General features: G+C 45.3%; 1 long non-coding RNA gene across 1 annotated transcript; it reads right to left on the reverse strand.

Annotated features, from left to right (window-relative positions):
* Nucleotides 1-16,241: 16,241 nt before the first annotated feature.
* Nucleotides 16,242-26,722, reverse strand: LOC149348670 (uncharacterized). Its single transcript, XR_016292797.1, has 4 exons — nucleotides 26,444-26,722; nucleotides 25,464-25,557; nucleotides 24,842-24,917; nucleotides 16,242-16,547 (listed from the first exon to the last, which is right to left on the reverse strand). It is a non-coding gene; the product is annotated as an uncharacterized LOC149348670 (long non-coding RNA).
* Between the last annotated feature and the right edge of the window lie 573 nt (nucleotides 26,723-27,295).

Genomic DNA, 27,295 nt, shown 5'->3' on the forward strand with positions numbered 1-27,295 from the left:
TAGTACCGTTGCCGACTGTCAAACACGGAACACGTAATGCTTTTCAGATGGCAAGGCACTTTAAAGGTGCTTTAAGTCATGCGTTCAAGAAAGCTACTTGTGATATGTTAAACGTTGCCGTTTGGAGATATTTAATGAAAGTCTGCATTGTTGACTTCGTGTTTAATATGAGCAACGGTGACAAGTAAATATGTAAGAAATAAATGCAAACTAAAAAGCCCTGGGAAAGCAGTGAATGATTTGTTGCTTGGCTAAGACATGTATGTTTTAGAAGGCAACTTGTTTTCCCAGGAAGTTTGTATTACCACAGGAAGCAAAGCGACATTAATAAAGTGCTTGGCTAATACATGCATTTTTTTAAGGCAAATTGCTTTCCCAGGATTTTTTTTACCAAAGTCTACAAAGCGACATGAATAAAGTGCTTGGCTAAGACATTCATTTTTTTAAAGGCAACTTGTTTTCTCAAGAAGTGTGTATCACCAAGCTACCAAAGCGACATGAACAAAGTGCTTGGCTAAGACATGCATTTTTTTTAAGGCAAAACGCTTTCCCAGGAATTTTTTTTTTTACCAAAGTCTACAAAGCGACATGAATAAAGTGCTTGGCTAAGACATTCATTTTTTTAAAGGCAACTTGTTTTCTCAAGAAGTGTGTATCACCGAGCTACCAAAGCGACATGAACAAAGTGCTTGGCTAAGACATGCATTTTTTTTAAAGGCAACTTGTTTTCCCAAGAAGTGTGTATCCCCGCAGCTGAGGTGATTACACGTTTAACACAGAGCTCCGACGCCGAAATCCATTTGTTTTCTCGAAGGGTTCACCATTTCAGCCAAAGCGGCAGCCAAAAAGTGCGCGTAAAAACTGGCTTCCGCAACTGTATAGCCAATACCGTGTCTACACTAGCAATATGCCGAGGGTCCTACCATTAGTTATTATTTTAGTTATGACGGTACTCTACAGGAGCGTTACTATAAGCTAGATCATCAAAATTGTTCAATCTTCTTTATCATGGTTAAGAGAACTGCGTATATGAAGGCCATCTAATCAAGAATATTATCAGCATATACCTCAACCACAGCGGCGGATATGCTCTTAGCGTTGTTCCGACAGGAAACGTGTGACTTCGTATGTGAATATATTTAGTTATAATCAAAGTTATCTGGTCAAAGAAAAGCTTGCTCGTTTCAGTTGCACATTCTGAAAATAAGACACAAAAGTTGATGCACTTTTAGTTTTGACGCTTGAACATTTCAATATTTGTTGTAAACGCTGTGAAATGTTGAAACTAAGATAAAGTAAACTACACTGAAGTTGCCCTACAATTCATGAGAGCACTGAGGGGTGTGTTCCTAAGCTAAGCGATGTTAACTTCGGTTATTGCTACGAGCTGCGAGCGAGACATAAAGGTGCATTCTTTGACTCTGAATACACCGAAATATAAAATGAACTCAGTGGGCCTCAATGACATTGATAATTCCTAAAACTTCAGAAGGAAATTTGATTCTCATGGCGCCTATCTACCGCAACAGCGCGCGTGGTTACACCGTGTATACAAGTGATAAAGCGGCGGCAGGCGCCCCCGTAGCCAGTGCATATGTTATGCTTAAAGCTTTGGTACCAGAGCTGATGCCCACTATTGCTAGATTTGCTGTACTTCCGGCACTTAATGTTTTCGCCGTTTTGGAGTAAGAATGAAGATGAAGCTCCAGTGAAAGCGGATATGTTTAATATCCCGTCGCAGTGCTCTATTGAGCTCCGTAAAGAAAGCCGCAGAATTTTATAGAGGATAGGTCGAAAATATGTATTAACGTGACAGCACTGCGGTTATCGCCACCGAAACCTTCCGGGTATCAGACAATTCTCTGATAGCTCCGAAACAGGGATGACGTCATAGGTGGTCTCTCACATAATGAGTCCTGACCTGCTTTTGCGTAGGTTGATGTTGCCAGCCTGATTTCGCGCTTTTGCGGACTGTTCCTTATTTTGGGTCGCACCGAAATGAAAGAAAACAAAAAGCAGATTATTCACCTACGTGTCGTCACGTCGTTCACATGTGAACTGCTGCTTAACTAGAAAATATGGGTGATGAAAACATTAACAGGTGAAATCGCTATCCTGTTCCTGAGAACTATGGCGAGCATTTGTTGTTTTAAACCTAAAAGGCCGGACTCTCGTATATTTCTTGCCGGCTTCTCGCGGTTTATGCCGCAGTTACACGTTAGAAGGGAAGCAGAGTGAAAACTCAGAGATTTAAGGTTCTGTGTCCCACTCGTCCCGTAAAATTGGCAAATTGGTTTTTGAGGGAAGGAAATGGCGCAGTATCTGTCTCACATATCTCTTCGGACACATGAACCGCGCCGTAAGATGAGGGAGGAAGGTAGGAGTGAAAGAAGAAAGAGAGAAAGAGGTGCCGTAGTGGAGGTCTCCGGATAATTTTGACCACCTGGAAATCTTTAACGGGCACTGTCATCGCACAGCACACGAACGCCTCTTGCGTTTCGCCTCCATCAAAACGCGGCCGCCGCGGTCGGGTAGAATGCACTTTCAGGTTGAAAGCGTCTACGACGCGTGAGCGGTAAGGTTGACAGCTCCGTCATTAGCTCGTGGCTCGAGACGATACTTACTGAGGTGAAAGTCAGACTCATGAACACTATCATTTATTTGTCAAAAGGCTTGATCGCTAGAAACCGTGCAGTACCTGTATGCCTAGTGCGGTTTCCGCGCGTCCGAAAGACTTTTATCCCCAACTTATCAGGATGGAAAGAAACGCTAAGAGTGAAACTTAGACGCTCCGTGATTCGCATTTCCTTTAAACACACTTTTACTTCGGTGGTAGCAAAAAGATGCTAGAGTTGTGCGTGATGGATTCTAGGACGACTCTAACGTCTTTTTCTTACCCCCCAGGTAAAAGCACCACAAAAAAAAATTGCAAAACAACCGCGCACAAGTGCAAGTTCAGGACGAGACTCTCAAAGCGACGGACTATCCTGCCGAGTGGACTAATGTCATCGGCACCTACGGGAAGAAGAAAACAGCACGAGCGCAAGCAGAAAACTCAGGGCCTGCGTCACTGCCGGCGTCGACGTGGCGTTCGATGTACAAACACAACAGAATGCAGCTGCGCTCCATAAGGATTGTTGAGCGCCGCAACAGACAGATGGCGTCGCTACCTCCGCAAGCCTACAAGGTAATTTTTCCCTCGCAAGAAGGCCTGTATCTACCAACTGTGCAGCCATAGCAGCTGCTCTGAAGCATCTGCGCAGCAGCCAACACACAGCCGGGAGAACACGTCCTGCTACGCACTCATCGAAACAACAATACCTGCAAGATGGCTACAACAAGCAGAGACACGGCACTTCAACAGGCACAAGATCGCCGTCAGCCGGCGATCTTGTGCCGGGCCGTATACGTCATGGACCAACACCACATGAACGTTTACACCGTATGTGGGGTCGTGCGGATGCCCAGGAGGCCTGCGGGACTCGAACTCTCTTGCTAAATAAAGTTTCTTCCACCCATCCATCCATTGTGCGTCTCTGTTGTGATTGTGATTTAGAGGAAAGGAAAGGTTGCTGTACCTGTCTCAGCGGTCGCTCAGTGGTTATGGCGCTTGGTTGCTGACCCGAAAGATGCTGGCTCGACCCCTGCGCGGCGGTCAAATTTCGATGTGTGTGAAATTCTAGAGGCCCATGTGCTGTGCGATCTTAGCGCACGTTAAAGAACCCCGGGTTTCCGAAATTTCCGGAGCCCTTCACAACGGTGTCCCTCATAGTCTAAGTCGCTTTAGTCCATAAAACTTCATTAACCCATACTCAAGCCGAACATGGTCCAAACACCACCTACGGTACCTCAGCCCAAGCTACTCGCGTTTACTTTCATCTCTACAAAATAGATGGCGCTGCTTTTCCGCAGCTCATGGCAGTCGATTGAATTGCTTTTAGGTTAGAAGGTGATTGTTATTGGTTCACGTTTCAAAATTCTTATTCTCAATCTTATTCATGGACAGATCAGTACACAAAGACCCGCCACGAAGTAAAATGGCACAACGCATTGACCAGGTACACTTTTATTCAGTTCGAAGAAACAAACCTATGTAGCGTTGTTTAGCATGCTAAACCTCGCTACGAAGGCTTGTTGGTTCGATTACGCCCTATACTGTAACATGTTTGCCTACAATTTAAGGTTATAAAGTTCCATGTAATCTTTCATTGTTCATAGAATTGTTTAGCCTGCGTAAGAGCAGCATTGAAGAGAATTTTATTGGACCGTTGTCTGAAAAGGGACAACCGTCTCTCGGTTGTACAAAGTCGCAGTGCGGCGACTGATGTCGCCCGATACACAATGATACAGAGCGGCGGCTATTGTCGCACGACACGAAAGAAGCAGAACTGCGACTATTGTCGCCCGAAACACAAAAATACAGAACCGCGACTATTGTCGCCCGACACACAGAAATGTTACCGAAGTGCGAGTATTGTCGCCCGCCACAAAAAAAAAAAACGACCACAAGCGTCCCACGAAAGTTCATAGCGGCGTGATCAAGCGGCAAGTTCATAGCGGCGTCGACGTCTCTGTTGAGAGAGCAGTGCGCTATTGTGCGGGGGTATATGCGGCGCACGATCGCCGCACTGCGTGGCTCCCTTTCCTCTTTGCATGCGTGTCTCCCGGAGTTTCGATGTGCTAACAAAGAGAGAGCCGGATGTTGGTGTGATATTGTGTGACGGGTTGCTGGATGCGGCCTGGTTAATTCGGACTTGAAACCTGTAAGCGTGTGTGTACTTCCATGCAGTAAAGAAAAAAAACCGTTGCATGTTCTGCGCGTGCTCGCCCCGTAGTCTGAAAGGCCTGGGTTCGGGTCCCCGTATCTCCACAAGATTTTGCACTTGGAGATTTTATTTGGAGATTCTCGTGTTAAAATGCCGCCAACAACAACGCCGACACCGGCTTTCCTGTGACACGGGGACGTTTAACGCTGTCGCGTTAAAATGTTCGGCCCCGTGAACTGAATCGAGTGGAGCCAAGATTTCTGCTGCGAGTGTATAGACGAGTGTTAGAAGAGATGCGAGAGGAAATATCTGAAGGAAAGATGCACGTCGTAGCAACCCCGTGCTTCGAAGTGACGACGACGGCTGCTTTAGAGATAGGTGCCCACCAAGCCACCTTCACCGCTTTACCCTAGCATGAAGACCGTCTAATCTTATACCTAGAGCATAGCTCATTTATTAACTTGCAATAACTTGCAATAACTTTCCGCTTGAAAGGGCCTGAGGAGCAATGCAGATCGTCTACCAGCATAAAACGAGAGACGGAAATTAATCAATGCTGATTTCCAGCATAACCGACAGCTTTCCTTGAAAAAAATCTGCTATTGGTACTGAAATATCCAAAATGCCCCAAACTGCTTTTATTTGGCAAACAGTGAGCCAGCTCTGACATCATTCCTTGAATATGAAAGCAAGAATTAAAGTTAAGTCGCTTCAGATTTCATCTCACAAAGCAGTTTTCATTCCAACTTTGACAAGATTGTGGTACGCTCCGATTTTCGAGATCTTGACCAATATAAAAACGTTTCTAAATTATTTAACGTTGCCAAATATTCACGGCGTCAAATCCGTGTAGGCTTAATGTTCAAGCAGCACGTTTCGCAGCTAGAATTGTCACGCTCTAACATTAGGCACGTGCAGCTTCTATCATCACCTGGACTCAAAAAGTTTCAAAGGCAAGAAACATCGTCCACATTACAGCTGCGCTAGGTTACTTTAACCTCGGCAGGTGCTCTCTTCCAAATTCTCTATTACACCCTTGCCGCAGATTTTCGGACCTTGCCTTTCAAAAACATTAAACCCAGCACCTCCGCCGTCCTGCAATAGAAAATAAGGAAAAGTACACGTTGCGGGGTATGATAAGTGCTTCTTACTGCAACAGCCGGTGGAGAAAAAATTAGATTATAAATTCTACCAAAAGAAACTCGGTGTTGATTAGAGCGTAACTGCGCAGCCAGTGGCTGCACCAAAATTTTTTTTTCAGCTACCGGCTGGTGCTGTGGTGTAAATGCATGCCCCCTGGACACACTTGATGTGAAGAATCAGGTGTGGTGGCGAATAAGCGAGCTCTTCTCAAGTGTTGAATCCCGCTGTGCACCAAATGTGCTGCGCTTGTACCCCGTTGCAGGGGGCCCCGTGGGTATCCGCGGAATTATTCGATCCCCTTTCCGCCAGAAGCCGGGCCGGCCGATAAAGCCACTACGCCTCGACTGCGGTGAGTATACCACTTTGTAAAATCGGTCTTTCCACGCGAAAGACGGGTTACACGGGGCAGTCTTTGTTTGTCGTTTTTTGAGTTATCTGGCAAGCGTCAGTCACCGCGTGATTGTCACCATTCCATCAGAAGGCGTTTATGAGCACGTTGCAGCACGCAGTTTTTTGAAACAGCAAAATGAAGGCGACGATTCATCTGTGCCGTCCTATTTGTACCGACATGCTGAAAATAGTTTTGAAGCATTTATTTGCCGCTGTCATAAATGACAACTCGTTCTTTGGGAACATTTTGCGAATATTTGAAACGACTGAGATCTCCGAATATAAGAAAATGTGGCCACGCTGCCTACGGGCGCTCTCTAGATAACTACGGCTTATCACGAAATGTTAACTGCTGAGTTCGCCGCATGCGTTTTGCGCTGATGTTCATGTTATGCGGTGTAAGGAACTTCCTCTTTAAGGTTCCGTATATGGATGTAGTGTTTTATGAATTAATGAATGAGTCAGAGTATGAAGAATTCAATCTAACAATGTCTATATAGGAAGATTTGAAAGGAAAAACCTAGAAACGAACACACAAGACGAAACACGGGCGACGATGTTTCATCTTTTGTGTTCCTTTCTTTTGTCAGGAGTGTGTTTTGCTCTGAATGAGATGAATATAATGACTGAAAACCAACTAGCCCCTCAGCAAGCTTTTCTCGAAGGTAATGGTCCATTTTTCTTATCTGTAGCAAGATCTTTCTTTTGAAGTGTTTCGATTGATCGCATCGAATAGTTAAAACTGCCAGCCACAGAAAACCAATGGGGAACGCTTTTGATGATGGAAAATGACATAAATGAAAAAAATATGCAAAGCCTCTGTCCGGCGATCTGCGGATATATTGATTGTTATAGTGAAAAATTACATTATAAGAAAAAATTGCGTCCATAAACGGTTTACAGCTGACAACTTGCTTCGTCCAGAATTGTTCGGTATGCTTCTGCGCACGTGTGTCGCAGTCGCCATTATTGCAAATGTCGTGAACACGATGCGGTCAACCAGGAAGGGCAATGCGGGCCATATACTTGTATGCAGCTAATGCCGTTCTGAAACAGTACTGAATTTCAGGTCAGTCGAGAGCTTCCGTTGAAAGCCATATAGTGTTATGAATTGAAATTACAGGAACCACTAAGTGCTCAAATTTGGCATCGAGTGTGTCCATTTTGTTTTTATTACATGAATCTGAGAGCAAATTTTACCGTAATGTCGTTAGTGAAAATGACACCGTCGTCAGGCTGCACAGTGCGCCTGATAAAACAGTTGTCATTCTATATTTGAGAGAATTTTGCTAAGCTCTCATTTTCAGGACCTTATCAATGACTACGTTTGCCGGAAAACCTGGCATGGTGGTGGTGGTGGTGGTGAAAACTTTATTTTGTGAAAGAGAGTTGGGGAGCACCAGAGTGGCCCCGCTACATGGTCGGCGTCCCTAGTCCGGGACACCGCATGACGAGGCCCCATCTCTCGCCCGTTTCACCAGAGCCCTTTGGGACTCAAGCGAGGAGCAGTTGAGGAGGGCAGTCTCCCATTCCTCTCTGGAAGGGGTAGGGGAAGGGGGTAGGTATGGATTTTGAGTACATGCCCACACCATGTGGAAGATATCACAGGTCTCCCCACAGTGTGGGCATCGCCCATCCGTGTTAGGATCGTAATGTTTTATTATTGCAGGACAGAGTAGAGTACCTGTCTGCAGGCGCCTTAAAGTTCGCTCCTCCGTCTTACTCAGCCCTTTTGCAGGGGCCGGGAAAAGGCGGTGGTTGTCGCTATAATGTGTTAATATTTCCTTGAATCGCAGCAGCGACTGGTTAGTCTCCGAGCCAGAAGAACTGGGTTGAGGAGCCCGGTGAGTAAGCGCTCGGGCAGCCGCGTCAGCGGCCTCATTAGCTCGTAAGCCCTGGTGGCCAGGAGCCCAAATGATTCGTTTGGGTGTTGGATCAGTGGCAGTCCGTCGTAGATTACAAGCAGCTAAGGGGGAGATCTCCCCTGTCAAGTAATGTTCACATGCTTTTCGGGAGTCCGTGATGATTATTCTTGAATTGGCGTGGGCGGCAGCCAGCGCTATCGCTAGTTCCTCGGCCCGCATTGAATTCGGAGCTCCAAATTAGAGTCCATAAACGTGCATTTCCTGGGGAACGACAGCGGCCGAGTAATATCCCGTGGGCGATGACCCTGCTACGTCTACATAATATGCACCGGGTCGGCAGCAGTGTTGTCTCTCAAGAGCCCGAGCACGCGCTTGTCGTCTGTTTTCATGCATGTCGGTGTCCATGTTGCGGGGGAGCGGGTAGACCCAGAGCATATGGCGCCATAGTACTGCGATACGCTCCGCCTCCTCTGAAGTGCAGTCGTGTTGGATGTGTAAGCGGTTTAGCAGGCGGTTTAGCGGGCGGCGCCCAGGAGCTGTCTGCATGAGCCGCGTGTATTGGTTCACGAGGTGGGCCTCCCGCAGCTCCTGGTAGGAGTTTAGCACCCCCAATGCCTTGCGTTTGGCATTAGAGGTAGCCACCGGGAGATCCAGGGCTCGCTTAGTTGCCTTGCGGATGATGGCGTCTATTCGCGCCTCGTCTTGCTTAGTAGTGCAGAGATATGGCATGGCGTCGAGGATCCGGCTAGTCTCGAAGGCATAGACGAGCCGAAGCGCGTCTCTGCCCCGCAGACCACCCCGCTTGTTGGAAACGCGGCGGATCGTGGGCCCTACCTGTTCGCCTACTCTCTTTTGTTTCGCAATAGTCGAGTCCGGTCTTAGTCTCTGGTGAATGAAAAGGCCCAGAATACGGAGCTCCCCCACCTCTCTAATAGGACCTCCTGACAGAGAGACGTATATTGCTGTCCTATCCTTTGGGTTCGCTCTGACATGCAGAAGCTCTGATTTCGCTGGAGCACATTGGAGCCCACAGTCACTAGCATACGCATCGACTATGGAATCAGGCTGCTGAAGGCGATCCTCCATGTCCCCAAAGCTCCCCTGAGTGGTCCAAATTGTAATATCATCTGCATATAACGCGTGTTGAATGCCTTCCACCCGGGCCAATTGGCTTGGGAGGCGCATCATAGGAATGTTGAACAGGAGCGGTGATCACACTGCTCTCTGAGGGGTACCCCGTGTTCTCATCATGTAAGGGCCGTATTCCTCGCCCTCAATCCGAAGAAAGGCCTGGCGATTAGACAAGAAATCTCTTACATACGCGTACGTCCCAGCCCCACAATCGGTAGAACTCAAGTTGGCCGGGACGCTTCCGTGTTTCACATTGTCGAAAGCCCATTTCAGACCAAGGGCGAGGATGGCTTTGTCATTGTGTTGCATAGTTGTGAGTCGTATTACATCCCTGTGCAGCTGGGGAACGACATTCTGTGCAGACATGTGAGGGCGAAACCCGAACATGGTGACTGCAAAGAAGCCCTTACTCTCCTGGCGAATTCAAGGTGTGAAATCAGTGTAGAATATATGAGGAGTATGCTTTGCAGCTAGTCATGAGAATTTCTCATAGCTAACGTCCAGCTTCTATTGTCGAAATGTCGAAAAAAGCGGAAAAGAAAGTGCTTAGGTTGTTCAGAGGATGCTGAAAAAAGAAGTTCTGATTATTCCATAGCAAGCGCTGTCGGCTTAAATGTAATATTGAAGATAGGAGATCATCAAGCGGTCGAACGACATATCTGAAAGCGCAGTGGCACATGGCGCTCAGCCGTGCCCTTTTGATTTGTGTTTGGAGGCATACCATTTTTTTTTCGACCGCGAACCCAGTATTTTCAAAAGGAGGCAATAACTCTCTCCAAGGTGTCGCCGCCATACATCGCGCAGGTGTGCGCTTACGTGCAGCATACTAACGTCAGACACTTCTTGGGAGTGATCAATAAGCGCATGTAAACGTCAACTGTATTGTTTCTATGTTTTGGTCCTTACCTATGTGGAATCACAGGCAGGTGAAACTGTACGTTTGGGCTGTAATAATTGCACTAACAAAAAAAGGACTCTGATAGTTAAATGAAGCAGCCAAGGCTAAAAAGAAAACTTTCCTAACAGCTCATCCACGTGATTGTTGGAAGCAAATGTCATTGTATGTGCCTCTCTCTCTCTCTTCCTCTTCGAAGCCTTCACTGGTTGGAAAATTAAGATGCTTAAGTAAGCAGTCGTCCTATTCCAGGTTCTGTCCCTTGTTCAAATTTGTTCAACGCTAGCTGTTTGCTAGTCGACATAACAGTTTTTCTTCAGTTGCATGCACCAAGCTGTGGTGCTGAGGCAAACTAGAAACGTTTGTGCAGATTTCCTACATGCTCCATACCACGAATAAACCCAAAACAGTTTGAATTAGCATGCCATAAACATTTCCCAGAACGCTGTCTTCACTAAAAGAAGCGTACTAATGCTGACTATAACGACGAAAATATTATCCATGGGTTTTCAATGGTCGTTCGTGCCAGGGCTCTCCACCATGCAGTGTTTTATTCCGGCCAGTGACTGACCAGTAAACATGGCAGACCTTAGCAATAAATACGAAGGAAGCCAGCAATCATGGAAAGCAAGAATTATGGGGGAATGGTTCTATGTTTTTAATTTTCAATGGAGGTCAGTGGGAAATCAACACCGTAATTATTTTATACCTGGGAGATAACAACTAATTTGAAAGCTGAAGAAAAAAAATGAATGGTCAGGTAGAACGCTGCAATACTTTTTAGTTTGTTTTGTTTCACAGACTTTTGTTCAAAGTTGGATGTTTTATTCAGAAGACCGCACTTTCCTTTTTCTTCCCCGGGTCACGACTTTGCTCTACAATGACATCTTTGCCATGGAGGCGCATGTAGCCCTGTTTTCTGCAGCGGGTAGGTGTCTGGAGGATTCAAACCTCTTACCTCTCCAAACGGTGCCGAAAAAAGAAGCCGCTATAATCCGCCGGAGGTCAGTGCACTGGAATCTATCGATAGTCTTCTTTCTTTCTTTCAAGAAGATTAACAAGTTCGGGTGAGAGCCCCTCACGAGTTATTCCGTTAAGAGTATCCCACGAAGAGCACAGTACCTTCTGCTCTCTCCCATTGCTGTAGACAATTGTCAAAATAATGACTGCATTTTACTGTTGCACGCTTGTTTACAACCACTTTGCAAACATCTTCATGGTGGTTGCCACTCGCTGTGCTTACAAAGCTGCAAAAGTGAACAAGGAACACCAAGGTTTACATAGCAGACAGACGATACAGAGAAATTACGATTCACGCATCAGGAGAAATGTGAACATACTTAAAAAGGTCACGTTCGACTGAAATAGAGCTTTTAATATTCGCTATACAAGAAAGCAATCAAAATTGTCCCCCGGGCATTGCGACAGTCCGGCAACAATAGGATCAGAAACGCGGAGTTCCATAAGACTGACGAGCTCTGTCGGTGGTGCGCTGAGTCATCGACAGTCATGGTGACCTTAGCCGTTGTGCGGTAGCGCATTCTTCAATTGAACCTAATTTATATTACTAACAACACAGGCTGAATTGCGGAGCTGGGCACCCCTCTCATAGACGAGCTACTTCTGACAGTTACCTCTTGCTAAAGTGGGCCCCGAAGACACACAAATGTCTACTCTGTAAACGCTCACTCACCCTCCATATGGGGCGCGCGTCGCCTTTGGTTATGGAGAAGGGAAGATTCGAAAAAATGCTAGTCATTTCTGCCCCAGACAACTTCGCTGCTTTAGAGGGATAGGGATAGTGTAAGGGGACACACATGCAAAGATACACGCTCTCCGGCGGCAATCGGAGCATTTTTCTTCGTTCTGGTATATTCGACATCACGCAAAGAAACGCTTTTTTGTACTTTTTTTTTTCTGTAACGCAGTTGTCCTAGGTATGGGTTTTACGTGATGAATCAGATGAGTGTTAAAGTAAAGAAAAAAAATGAATAACGCTTTACCGTAGTTAGGCCACAGGCCAATTGTGTGTGCTAGATTTTCAGTTTCACTTTGGTTTCAATTCGACGCTCGGTGTTCAGTCAGGCAGGCAGAAAACATAGATCGGCAAAATCAATGAGTGGGACCCTTTGTGCTAGCGGATTTAAACTTGAGAGGTCTTTTACGTTCCGCAATATGCGGAATTCGTCACTCTCTCGATTGCATTCATAGATAACTGGGAGGTCTCATTTCAATCCTGATACAAAAATGGCCCAGCGATTAAGCGATGCGCCGTAGCCCAGTGATGGCAGTGTCAGCTATCGGTGTGTCTTCATAAAGCAAGGCAGCTCTTACCGAGAAACCAGAGACAGACAGAGGCAGCCAGCGTCGACTGACACACAGCGGCGAAATCGGTCAGTGGGGTCTCAGTGCTAACGTGCGAAAGCACAACGGCAGTCGTCAGCTAGAGCTGATCAGAATGGTGCACAGAGTCGATTGGCATGATGTTCCAGTCCGGACCAATTTATACCGCGGCGGGCTCATTAATATGTGCCAGTTTTTTCATTCTTATGGCATGCTATAATCAGCGATGCGTAGCAGCGGTACGTAGCAGTGCCACTTCAGCGTCGTCGGTCACTTGTGCCTCATTTGTACAGGCATCGGCTTGGCCTTCTGGCGGCGTTTTAATGTTCGTGCCTGCTTGAGACTGACTGTCCCCGCTGCCGTGAACTTGAGGCTGCGATTGTACCCATGCGCTTGCGCTGTCTTCAGCCGTTGATGTTTCTGTCGCTGCCACGAGCGTAGCCTCCTCTACTTCCAAATTGTCCTGGTCTTCAGCTGGTCGATGTGGGGGCAACGTTGCTCCCAACCTTCCGTATTTACTGTTGTCATGCTTGAGCCGTCGGTGGACTGTACCGCGCCTGGTTTCCTGGTTTCCATTTGTTGCCCATTCTGTAGTTCTTGAACCAAATTTCCTTGTGCAGCGGTTTTCCGCTGTTGCGCGCCACGCACCTGCAGACGGAGAGGGTCGTGACCCGACATTGTGCAATAAATAGCGTGGTTGATATCCGAGAGTCGTGGAAGCCGGTGTTTTCCCGTTTGGTAGGGGAGTACGGCAATAATGAGAAAGAATATGGTCCAGACGAGATTGCAAACTACCGCGCGTATTTTTGTTTAACCCGTGCTGCACAGCCTGTACCGCCCTTTTCGCCAGACCGTTAGACTTTGGCTTGTAACGAGCTGTCCGCATATTAAAGATGCCATTGAGCTTCATATATGTCCTGAACTGCTCGCTAGTAAACTGCGGCCCGTTGTCCTTCACAAGGGTCCTCGGCAAGAACGTCGTCTGCAATGCTTCCGTTGTTTGTTCCGAACTGTCAGCCTCATTGCAGTTACCTCGATCTATTTGGTATAAGAATCCAGCACAATCATCGGCATGTGACCTTCGAAAGGACCCGCAAAATCCACATGTATTCTAGACCACGGCTTCTCTGTTTCCGGCCAAGGAGCGGGCTCATTACATGAACGTTGGACAAGCTTTGACCAGCTTCTTGTCGATTCTTGTCGGTTCGCAGCGCGAAGTAGGTTTACCGCAGAATTTTGCGCTTTCTTTGCCTGTCTGCTCACCATCGAGCAACCCCTTATTTTTTCTGTGCTGACAGCGAGCTCAGCGTTCTTCTCTAATTTCGCAAGTAAACACATTGTGACGCTTGCCTCATTTTTTCCGCCCTTAGCAGAGTTTTGGGCCTACTTGGCCGCCTTCTCCCCGCTGTGGGCAGCTACGCGTACGGGCCGCTAAGAGACCGAGGCGTGCCTTCAGTACCGTTGACTCACCGACGACTGCAGCACTGATGTCGGAGAGCGTTGGGAAGGCCAGAAGGAACACATGAAGAATTATAAAAACGAGGCGAAGGTCATTCAGTCCATAGCCTGTGCTACAAATAGTAGTTAAGGCGCTCGTCTACCGAGCCGGAGTACCCAGATGCGAACCCGACCGCGGCGGCCGCGTTTCCATGGAGGCGGAACGCAAAAGGCACCCGTGTGCTACGCGATGTCAGTGCACGTTTAAAATCCCAGGTGGTCGAAATTATTCCGAAGCTCTCCACTACGGCACCTCTCCCTTCCTTTCTTTAAGTCCCATCTTCCTTTCCTCCCTTAAGGCATGGTTCAGGTGTCCACCGAGATGTGCGAGACAGATACTGCGCCATTTACTTTTCTCCAAAACCAACCAATTATTTAGATAGCTACAGACGCTGGAGGCTGGCAGAGTAGCCTAAAGCATTCGCAACCGAGTGTTCTTTCGCCTTCGTTAGAGCGCTCTAAGCACTGAGATAAATATTTTTGCGTGCTCGGCTCGATTCTGTCGTGAAGATTTGCCACTACTTTTGGTGCCGGCTTCAATACACGAATTTCATGTGAGTTTTAAATGTCTTTGCAAAAATAGCTGAGGCAGTCTGTATTTAAACTCGGGCTGTCTCCTGTAGGTGGGATAAAACAATTCATTGGCACTGTTCCCGAAAATATGATTTTGTTGAGAAAGTTTTTGGCTACTGCTTTATTCAGGTTTTATTAGCGTTTCAAAAGCCCGAAAAACTACACACTACTTGTCATGCTTCAGCGCTTAGATCGGCAAATATCGCAACATCCAAAGAGGGATGGGATATTTCACATGGTTTTCAATTAATATTTTTTTAAGACCGCTTCGTCTTGTTTATTCCTCGAGCTGCAAGTTCCTTGAGTTCTAAGCGATGTGCTTCTTCCTTTAGGTATTCTTTGTACGAGTCTGAGCACTGGGGGATGTTCTCGCAGCAGCCTGGAAACAGTCCATCGTAATCACCAAGTAGGCATAACGGGGCACGAAGACTTTTGCACCTGCAAGAAAAGTTGGGCGATTATTTGACATATACATTGTGGTTTGCGTATGGTTACAGTCCAAAATTTTAGTATTTTAACTGCGGCTTGACTTCGACCATAAACGCTTACACGACCGAAAAGGCAGCAAAAAGATCTCATTTCAAGGCCGTGCGCTGGATCAAATAACAAAAACTTACGACAGCAAATAGGACTGCCTGGCATGAAAAACTTTAAAAACTTCGCAGATCCTACTTAATTTCCTGTCTCGCTCGTTGCTGTAAAATGAGTGCTTAAAGCAGGTTGCAAGTTTCGCTTACCGTAACTGGTCTGAGCTAATAATGCTCAACAATACATTGCTTTGCTCGTGCAGCCGTTCAGTGTTGTGTTAAATGGCGAATATTTGAGAACATTACTTTTTTTCAAAAGGGTAGATATTTTGGATTGTTGCATCATTTCAAGCTCACTCTCTGTCTGTGCGCGCGCGCACCCTATCTGTGTGTCTTAGTCGCGTTACTTATTTTTGGTTCACTGCATTTTTATTAGCGAACATAAATGTGTTGCTCAAATAAACTATGTGCATATCTGTTCAGAAAACAGCTGCTGCCACTGTGAAGCAAAATATGGTCACTATAAATTTGTTACAGAGCCCTTCGTATGCTGGAATGACACACTCTTAGAACTAAAGGAGTGCAGAGGAGTGCCCAGAACACACTTTGAAGGAGTATTCGCTTGTCCCATATTCCACTCCTTTTTCCAGAATAAAATTACTCCCTCTGGACAAAGAGTGATCCAACACCTACTCAAGGAGTACTGTACTACTCCTGCAATAGAGTACAGGCACTCCTCCGAGGGAGTAAAGCTACCACATTGAAACAGCATCCTACTACTCTTTCAGGTAGAGTTCCAGGACTCCGTTTGTTAGAGTGACTATACTCCTTCAAGGAGTATCAGCCCAGATCTTATTTTACTCCTTCAAAAGGAGTTTCACGTGTTTTCAATGTATCCTACTAATTTTCTTATTTCACATATTCTTCAGAGCAAGTTGGTCATATGTTTTGCAGGATCCACCTGCGCTACATCTACAAAAGAGTAATGAGCAAAAGGGATTATAATTTTTGCTCATACAACTACTTTATGGCTACACTACAGTTTGCACATTAGTATGGTGCTCTGTCTGCGTTGGGAATAACAATGGTTCAAGAAATAATGACACAAATGTACAACACTGATAACTTTTATTTCTCAAGTCATTGCTGTGATTGCTGTGGCTGCCCAAAACACGCTCGGGAGGCACTCGCTAGGATCAAGCCCCATTAGTGTCTCAAGCAGCAGACAAGCCCGCTTTGTTTTTGGGGTGTACTTGACATTAAATGCCAAGAACACTGCCAAAAGCAAAGTAAACCCATCTACCAAATCCACCGCAGTGAGCTGTAAGCGCTCAAAAGAAACTAAGATGCTGGATGATGCCGTAGCTTGCTCGGCTGAGTGAAGGAGCTTTGGCTATGCGTGCATTTCTCCGGGTGCCTGCAAACATGAATGAAAATAATGCAAGTAAGAGTCAATTCCAATGCCCTTTTCATACTATCCTGCATATAACCCCATGAAAAAAAAGAAAGAATACAACTAGAATGTACTGATCGTGTGTGTCAGGTCGCCACTAGTGTGTACCTATATTGTGACCAAGTGCAGACACCTTTCATTGCAAACCTTCATTCAGAGCTACAATTTTATGAAGCCCAATACAATTATCACTATGCTAGTCCTTTCAAAAGCTGTGTGCATGTAAAACAAGCACATATTTACCAAATGAAAATTTTAACATGAGCAACCTCTTCTGCAAGTATCATGATCAGCCTTACTACGCCTACTGCAGGGCAAAGGCCTCTCCCATGTTCTCCAATTAACCCTGTCCTTCGCCAGCTATGTCCACCGTGTTCCTGCAAACCTCCGCCCATGGAACTTTTTGCTGCTTCCTGCTACGTTTGCCTTCTCTTGGAATCCACTCCGTTACCCTTAAGGACCAGCGATTATCTTGCCTTCGTCTTACATGCCCTGCCCAAGCACCCTTTTTTCTCCTGATTTCGACTAGGATGTCTTCAACCCGCGTTTGTTCCCTCACCCACTCCGCCCGCTTCCGATCTCTTAACGTTACACCTATCATTTTTATTTCCATAGCTCGTTGCGTTGTCCTTAACTTAAGCTGAACCCTCTTCGTTAGCCTCCACGTTTCTGCCCCATAGGTGAATACCGGTAGGATACAGCTGTTGTATACTTTTCTCTTGAGGGGTATTGAAAACTGCCATTCATGATCTGAGAGAACCTGCCTATATGCACTCCGCCCAATCCATATTCCTCTAGTTATTACCCTTCATGATCCGGATCAGCGGTCACTGCCTGCTCTAAGTAAATGTATTCCCTTATCACTTCCAGTCATTTCTAAAACCACACCTATTGTGCTTGACGGTTTCCTGTCACGTAATACATTGTGCAGTTTAAAATATAGGGTAACCTTATGTATCAGCAGCGCGAACACCACACAGGAAGAAGGAGAAGAAGGTAAAGAGCGCTGAACTTCCAACTTTTATTTGAGCAAAAATTGAACCCGCACTTTTATACACATACCAGGTAAAATCCCACCAGGGGGGTAACCAAAGCGTGCTATCGAATTCGGACCAACACGATGTCCAGGGCATCAAAAAGATAACTACTATCGCACTATACAAAGACTTCCATGAAAAGCACGAATGACATGCGGAAAAAAAAAACAAGACAATGTAAAGAACAGGGTTGAGTGTGCGCAAATGGAAAAATGGAAAAACAGGGTTGAGGGCGCGAATTTTGCTAAAACCATGAGAAGGCAAGAACACGGTAAAAAAGTAAAAACAGGGTTGAGTGTGCGCAAATGGAAAAAATGGAAAAACAGGGTTGAGGGCGCGAGTTTTGCTAAAAGAAGAAAAAAAAAACATGAGAAGGCGAGACACGGTAACAACGTAAGCGATGCGAAGGGATGAGCGCCAACAATTAACACGGCTAGAACTAAAATGCAGTGTGCCCCTAAAAGCCAGGTAAAATCAGGTAAAACCAGAGGGAAAGGTGATTTCTTTTTCAGATAATGAGATGGAAGGGGTGCTTACGCAACCTTCTTTGAGCCCTGAGATGTAGGTAGCTTCAATGATTTCGCGTGTTAGTTGGTTTTTATGTTTCTTTAAGACGGTTGCTTGCTTAAAATGAGGAATGCACTTCTTTTGGCTGTCACATACGCTGCAATGGGCGGGCAGGTTCCTCAACGGCGCCCCAGTTAGATCGTTCCTATGTTCCATTAACCTTTCGTTTAAGCATCTTCCTGTTTGGCCTATGTACGCCTTACCGCAAGCTAAAGGTATAGAGTATACAACACCCTCCGCACGAGGCACAAAAGGATCTCGGTGCCCGGTTGTGTACAGCTACTATTCTTTTTCTTTTTATTAACTTTGTTGCACAGGCTTGACAGGCGCAGAGGGGCTGAAAAGACTACGTCTACGCCTGCTTTTCTGCCAATTTTCTTCAGATTATGCGAGATTTGGTGCAGGTATGGCAGAACGGCGACCTTTTTGTTCCGCTGTCGCGTATCATCCGGGGCTTCACATTCATGCTTCATACTTATCAGGACTTTTTTTGCAACAGACGAAAGGAGAGATTGCGGGTATCCTGATTGCGTCAGCCTCAGCACTTGGCTCGAAAAACTGTCCTGCAACCTGTGTTCACAAGATTTTGTGAGTGCGTTCTTAAAAGTTGACTTCACGATGTTCCTTTTTACAAGTTTTGAATGGGCTGAATCGTAGGGTAGGATGGGCTTATTGGCTCTTGGTTCAAATAACCAGCACACATGGTCCTCTCCGAAAAACAACTTTAACTCTAAAAACCGCATGGCGTTTTGTTCTGGGAATTCATGAGTAACTTCAAGAGGTGATATAGTATTAGAAAAAGTGTGGAGGACTTGAGTTGCTTGTGTTTTAAAGGCTTCAGTGTCGCAATCTAAGAGGACCAGGAAGTCATCGACGTACCGGAAAATTTTTAGAACGCTTGAAGACCCAAGCTTGTCCTTCAAGGATCTGTCATGCATAGCGAGGAAAAGGTCGCTCAAAATGGGGGCGATGCATGACCCTATACATATGCCTTACTTTTGTATAAATCTCGAACCGTTCCACTCTGCCACTGTTGATTTTAGGTAAGCGCATAGCAATTCAATGAAGCCATCCGCAGAAACGCCACACTGCGGCCTTCCAAAATGAGTGTGGCGTTTCTGCGGATGGCTTCATTGAATTGCAATGCGCTTACCTAAAATCAACAGTGGCAGAGTGGAACGGTTCGAGATTCATACAAAAGCAAGGCATATGTATAGGGTCATGCATCGCCCCCATTTTGAGCGACCTTTTCCTCGCTATGCATGACAGATCCTTGAAGGACAAGCTTGAGTCTTCAAGCGTTCTAAAAATTTTCCGGTACGTCGATGACTTCCTGGTCCTCTTAGATTGCGACACTGAAGCCTTTAAAACAGAAGCAACTCAAGTCCTCCACACTTTTTCTAATACTATATCACCTCTTGAAGTTACTCATGAATTCCCAGAACAAAACGCCATGCGGTTTTTAGAGTTAAAGTTGTTTTTCGGAGAGGACCATGTGTGCTGGTTATTTGAACCAAGAGCCAATAAGCCCATCCTACCCTACGATTCAGCCCATTCAAAACTTGTAAAAAGGAACATCGTGAAGTCAACTTTTAAGAACGCACTCACAAAATCTTGTGAACACAGGTTGCAGGACAGTTTTTCGAGCCAAGTGCTGAGGCTGACGCAATCAGGATACCCGCAATCTCTCCTTTCGTCTGTTGCAAAAAAAGTCCTGATAAGTATGAAGCATGAATGTGAAGCCCCGGATGATACGCGACAGCGGAACAAAAAGGTCGCCGTTCTGCCATACCTGCACCAAATCTCGCATAATCTGAAGAAAATTGGCAGAAAAGCAGGCGTAGACGTAGTCTTTTCAGCCCCTCTGCGCCTGTCAAGCCTGTGCAACAAAGTTAATAAAAAGAAAAAGAATAGTAGCTGTACAACCAGGCACCGAGATCCTTTTGTGCCTTGTGCGGAGGGTGTTGTATACTCTATACCTTTAGCTTGCGGTAAGGCGTACATAGGCCAAACAGGAAGATGCTTAAACGAAAGGTTAATGGAACATAGGAACGATCTAACTGGGGCGCCGTTGAGGAACCTGCCCGCCCATTGCAGCGTATGTGACAGCCAAAAGAAGTGCATTCCTCATTTTAAGAAAGCAACCGTCTTAAAGAAACATAAAAACCAACTAACATGCGAAATCATTGAAGCTACCTACATCTCAGGGCTCAAAGAAGGTTGCGTAAGCACCCCTTCCATCTCATTATCTGAAAAAGAAATCACCTTTCCCTCTGGTTTTACCTGATTTTACCTGGCTTTTAGGGGCACACTGCATTTTAGTTCTAGCCGTGTTAATTGTTGGCGCTCATCCCTTCGCATCGCTTACGTTGTTACCGTGTCTCGCCTTCTCATGTGTTTTTTTTTTTCTTCTTTTAGCAAAATTCGCGCCCTGAACCCTGTTTTTCCATTTTTTCCATTTGCGCACACTCAACCCTGTTTTTTACATTGTCTTGTTTTTTTTTTCCGCATGTCATTCGTGCTTTTCATGGAAGTCTTTGTATAGTGTGATAGTAGTCATCATTTTGATGCCCTGGACATCGTGTTGGTCCCAATTCGATAGCACGCCTTGATTACCCCCCTGGTGGGATTTTACCTGGTATGTGTATAAAAGTGCGGGTTCAATTTTTGCTCAAATAAAAGTTGGAAGTTCAGCGCTCTTTACCTTCTTCTCCTTCTTCCTGTGTTGTGTTCGCGCTGCTGATACATATGGATCGCAACCAACTAGCCCGACAGATGGTGTTATTCAGGGTAACCTTGAATCGGGAAAACACTTAAACCAATGACAGTTTTCTTGCTGAAGAGAAATGGCTGTTGCAATTCCTGTTTCTCAGATACCATTAACTGAATTTCATGCTCTAAAATAGTGAAGGAAAAATTCAAAATTTTTCATCTCAAAGAGGCAGACAACAAATTTCAGTTTGGTTTGGGTTGGTTTATGGGGTTTAACATCCCAAAGCGACCCAGGCTATGAGAGACGCCGTAGTGAAGGGCTCCGGAAATTTCGACCACCTGGGGTTCTTTAACGTGCACTGACATCGCACAGTACACGGGCCTCTAGAATTTCTCCTCCAAAGAAATTCCAGCCGCCGCGGCCGGGATCAAACCCGCGTCTTTTGGGTCAGCAGCCGAGCAAATTTCAGTTGCACATTTTTTTTTGTTTTTAATGATGCATAAGGCATTACTATGCACGGATAACCACACAGTATTCGCCTATGACTGCTAAATAATTTGTAATTAAATATCTTCTCTCTCCTGCTTCACTTTTAAAAACTGAGCAATGGCAATGGCATCAAAGGTCAGTATAAGCCAGGGGAGGCATGAGGAAAACTGCAATATAATTGCGGCTTCGTCATTCATTGTGATTCAGACTCTTAAGGCAGGCTGGCTTTAGCATTGTAACTAATTAAAAAGATGAAGTAGCGATATCGTAGCTTTTTTGTGCCTTCCATAACCTATACTGAACATTGATGTCATAGCAATTGCTATGCTATTGAAACAGGGAAGAAAAGAAATCTGGTTGTAATTATTTAGCGATTGGAGACGAATACTATGCAACAATTCTATGTATACGAATGCCCAGCACGTCGCTACAAAGAACACACATAACCAAAAATTTGGTGTTTATACTCATTTAAGGTAATACTACTTCCCACGCAAGAACACGACAGCCATGTGTAAACTTTTTGCTTTCATAGTAATAAAATCTATCCAACGACAAGTTAGGCGCAGCATGTCTGCTCTTTATAAATATGCAATACTGACAATGTTTGACACTAGCATTTGGCATGAACGAGATAACTGTGATTACTTCGCACATTACGTGCCAGTCCATACTATTATGCACAATTTAGATTTGCAAATGTAATGTGTAATTCTCTGACTGCCACGTTAGTGCACTGCAAACCAATGAAGTTGTCTTGCATTTGCAATGTTCTCACTACTTTTATGCAACACTGACCACTTCAGTATATCTGCATCGTTCTGTAGACGGCCACGGGATAGCTAGAATTAAGGCTATTTTATGTGATGGAAACCATTGACTAGACAACAAAGAAGAAAAGCCTCAACTACTGTCCTGGTGCTGGGACGTCTAATAAGAGCTCAGAAAGACTCGGTTTCAATACGCCAGACCCTCCGCATAACATTACCCTGTGCGAAAATACCCCACTCCACCCTAGCTTAATTTCTGTCCACATGCACCAAGGCTCACTGCACCTGTTATAAATATTGCCCTAAATATTGCAATCAAGCTGCCCGTGTATGCATAGACTATCTGTGCATGGAGAAAGAAAGAAGTTGTTAGGAATGTTTCACACCAAAAACAGAAAAAAAGCAGCCTGTTTCTCAGAAACAGCTAAGAGCATGAAATGGTGTGTCCAAAAAGATTAGGCTGCTTTGTACTTATTTATGACAACGAGAACTGTCAGAGCTGCGCTTTCAAAAATTCAGGAGCTTTGTGCACAAATGTAGCTTCCGTATGCACGTCTTGCAGCACCAATGCTTCCGAATTGAAACGACCGATGAATATGCACAGGAAAAAGCAAATAGAGAGCGCTTGAATTTAAAAGAAAAGCTACCTTGCACAATCAGAAATTTCGCGACAGAACCTTCCAAACAGTGACGTGTACTGGTTGCGGTATACGGAATATATACCTAGCAAATAAGTGTGCGCTTTGTTAACGAGCGGGATTCTTTGGCAGCAATGCTACAGCTCCAATTCCGAAAACCTAACGCTGCAAAAATTGAGTTTTCAAAATACGTGTGAATGCACGATACACTTTTGCACGTATTTAGAACTTTCAGTTGTGAAACACAGACAACGAATCTTGTGTATGTGTCTTCCTTGGCTGGTAAAAAAATTCTTCTATAAGTCTCCAGTTTCCCTGTGTACTCCACAAATTCTAGGATCCCTGTCCGCTACACGTCAAATTTCACTGAAGCGAAAGTAATACAACCGACAGCTGATGATCTGCTAGGGCAACAGGATTTCAAAAGTTTGAGAAGGGCAGTGGGAGTCCAATCCAGGTGGAGTAGTGAAATTTGACTAGTAACAGACAGGGATCCTCCAATCTGTGGAGGACACCGGCAAATTGGAGACTTACGGAGGAATTTTTTTACCCGCCAAGGAACACGCATACACAAGAGAGGACCACAGAGGACTACGGCTTTTACCAGCCCTTGTCCTGTGCGGTTCTCTCTTGTGTATGCGTCTTTTTTGGCTGGTAAAAAAATTCTTCCATAAGTCTCCAATTTGCCTGTGTCCTCAACAAACCGCAGGATCCCTGTCCACTACTAGTCAAATATTTCAACTCCACCTGGCTTGGACTCCCACCGCCCTTCTCTGTGGAGAAAGGGTGACAGCAGCTGGCAAAGGACAAGGTTAACTGCAGATCAACTGGGGAAGCATTATCCTGCACTGATTTTGACGGCAGGTTCACAAGACAAACAAAATCAACTCGAGGAGCGGGGTGCACATCATGCGACTGAATGTCAATGGCCAGTGAAAATGGCACCAGCACTATGGAATGCACATGCAGAAAACGAGACGCATTTTTTTTGTCAACTTTGAGTAGCAGTCTACTGCAATTTTAAAGAGCAAAGCTCTCAAGTATGGCAACACTGGCACTTTTTGTTTTACTGGGGTGAGGGTCGTCGTGAGGGTTGAAGTCCATATTTCTTTTCTATCCACTGTGTTAGTTGCGAGCTATGTTTACCTAATAGGGGCTGGGCATCTAACATCACCGTTATTTCTTTGCAGCAGTTAAAACAATACAGCATACATTTTATAACATGCTTAACGAATTTTTGGGAGCAGCATGCTTTTACCCTTCTACTATTTGTTGCTACTGAATCAGTTTGGCGTTGACAAAAGATCTGTAATAAGGAGTAATTACTCATTGACATCCACTCGAGCACAGCCAAACGGCTACAAAGGAAAGCTATACAGCTTTCACAGAAACTTCGTAGTTAAAGAAAGATTCGTCCTGGTCCGGTGTTCGAACTCAGAACCACCACTTCACTGGAGCAGTCGCTCTATCAATTTGTCCAACCTGGACGGCAAGCTTATGGTAGGGCGAGAGCGAAGTGATCAATAACTCGAGTGGGAACTGTGTTGGTCCAATGTTTTAGGACCCCTAAAACACCGGACAAACTCAGTTCCCGCTTCATGTTACCTCTAAAACATTGGACAAACTGAGTTCCCGCTTCATGTTACAATACTGAGTGACATTTTGGTCTATACACCAGAAATACCGGTAAAGCATCATGATAGAACACAATGTTTTTTAAAGGGATAAAGGAATATGTTCGCCCTTTCAGAGGGCACATATGCATAAGAGGCAACATGTGTGAAATAGTCACTCCACCTGAAGCAGTGTAAATTCCATTATGTTAACAGCAGCAGTCAAAAGCTTCATGAGCGACTATTTCATACAGATCATGTAATTACATTCATGTAATTCAGGATCAGATTCATGTGATTATACAGGGAGGTACTGCTGCTAAGTGCACGTAGAGCTCTGCATGCATTTCTAAACCCGGCTGTGAGTCTATGTCTACGAAATTTTTCTAAATAGGCAGGTAAGGTATGCATCACTGGAAAACAATACCTACCACAAACAGCTGAGGAGAGATAGCACAGCCAAAAGCTGGAAGCACGAATGGCCCAGTAGATACTGGCAGCTGGCAACTGCAAATAAATATGTCAAAGCAACTGTTGTCAGTGGCCGTAACAATGTCATGAATGACAAGAGAAGAAATTGTCTACTGCTTCATAAATTAGAATAAGGTATTCACATAGGAACACAAAAAGCAATGAGATGGCCCATGACAAAAGAAATGAACAGATTGTATGTGATGCACCGATATACATTTTTTCAGTAGATTTACATGACTGTCACAACCGCATAGAAAGATGAGCAGGCTGGAATACCACTATTTTTATGCATGATGAAAAGAGCGTAACTATTCGAATATAGCATGCACAGGATTTAATTATTACTACTAGGGTGCTTTGGAGCAGCACCGAAGGTATTTTTAAATTGAACGTAGCGACCAGTAGACCCGTCTGCTTTGCACAAATGACGAGAGGATGGAAAAGGCATGCATTCATTAGCAAGAAGCACGATATCTCACATCACAGCATGAAACGAAAATTGGTATTGGATTTAACAAATCTGCACAGAAATAAAAACTGCCTAGTGGCAATGCAAGTAAGAGCAAGGGAAAAAAATACCGAAGAAAACTGGTGAGTGTGGTGCAGGGAGGTCTGTGGGTAGGGTCTCGTGCCTGGGAATAGTTCCGAGCGCGGAGAATCGCCGGCAGCACAGCTGGTGGCAGTCAACCAAGAATAAATAAGAGAAAGTGAAAATCAATAACAAACCATCACCGATATAGCGAACGACTTGAAAGCGGGCCGCACAAACGAGGGATATAGCAAAAAGATTGAAATCCTAAATAAGTGCGCAGTTGCATCCCAAACAGTTCTCAAAATCTGAAGGCGAGGAAGCATCGACACCTACACCTCAGGGCAGACGCAAGAACGATCTAACTTTGACATAATACTGTGTCAAATTCTGTTCCATGGGGAAGCACAGATAAAAATTTACAAATGACTAGGCAAGGGATATGCCCCAGCCTTTTACACGCGATCATTGTCCCCGAAAAAATTGTATGACAAATATTAAGGCGTAAGCACTAATCCGACGAGTACACACACTGAGCACTGTCTGTTGGCAGCTGGCCTAGCGCGAGTGCTCTGTCGCGCGGCACTGCCGCTCATCGTCATCTTCTAAGTAGCACAAATCAATCCGACGGTCACCAGCCGCGAGGCAACTCGACCGTTGTCAGTTCCCTTGTCTGTCCACAGCTGGCCTAGCAAGAGCGCTCTCTAACGTGGCACTGCACGCTCATCATCCTCTCCTACGTAGCACAAATCTATGCTATTGGAATGTAGTAAACTTTGTCTGTTGTTTTTCGCAGCGCTAGCAAGCGACCGCATAACTCTGTTGTGATAACTGGTGGCCGCGGCCGACAGCGCGCCTGAATACGTAGTGCGCGGGCCGCGGGCGAACGGACCGTCGTGTGAATCGGGCTTAACGCATTATAGCTGAGGCAACCGCACGCAGACTGCCTGCACTGCCATCCCTATATAGGCGCACACTAATAACGCGTGCGAATAGAGATCAGAAGTAAAGAAACGTACACGGGACTCACCGTTCAGACGGCTCATCAAGGCTTAGCAAAACCGCACACATTCTTCTTCGTTGCCTCTCCAGATGACAAGAAGTCGTAGCGCTACCTTTCTTCACGGCTTTACCCGTTCAAAATCACCAGTGTTGACAGGGCGTAATTCTCGTCGTTGGTTTCCAAAACACACTTGTGTTCTTCATACACGTCCACCGCACGAGCACTCAAACAATGCTACGAAAACCCAAATAACACAAAACGTGACGACGGCTGCAGTTTTGCTTCGTTTAAAAAACCTACAAATGCGCTTTTTTTATTACTAATATTTGAATTGTGTTCGCAACAAAAACAAATTATATTTTTTCATTTTATTTCTTTATTAAATGCGAATACCAAAGCGCTTTTAGATACTTTTGCTGACATGTCGTTTGTAGAAGCTGCGATCCTGTGATCCCATCCCCGGGTGTCCTAGCAGACGACGGCGCAGACGACGCTGTTGACGGAATGCAATTTCGATTGACGGCAGCGAAAATCCCTTAAATGCGACAAAAAACGCAAAGAAACGCACCGTATCGCAAACTGGTCCATATCAAGGATATGTTCGACGCGAGCGGTAGGACAAAGAGCTGCTGCGATGCATTACTCAACGCGACACTGGCATGCTCGACGGAGATCTACATGAAACAGAGCTTAAATGTGACCCGTACAAGCGGATTACTGTGATATCAACTGCGTTACGGAACTACGACGATACTTGCTTCACACTTTAGCTTATATGCAACAGCGGCCCGCACTCGCCGCATCCTGTTCGAGTGTACTTTCACTATAGCAAGAACCCACATGCATGGAAGCTGACAGAAGCAACTGTCTTTTCGAGTT

The sequence above is a fragment of the Amblyomma mixtum genome, chromosome 4, assembly GCF_055824585.1.
Source record: "Amblyomma mixtum isolate Tamu chromosome 4, ASM5582458v1, whole genome shotgun sequence".
Taxonomy (NCBI): Eukaryota; Metazoa; Arthropoda; class Arachnida; order Ixodida; family Ixodidae; genus Amblyomma; species Amblyomma mixtum.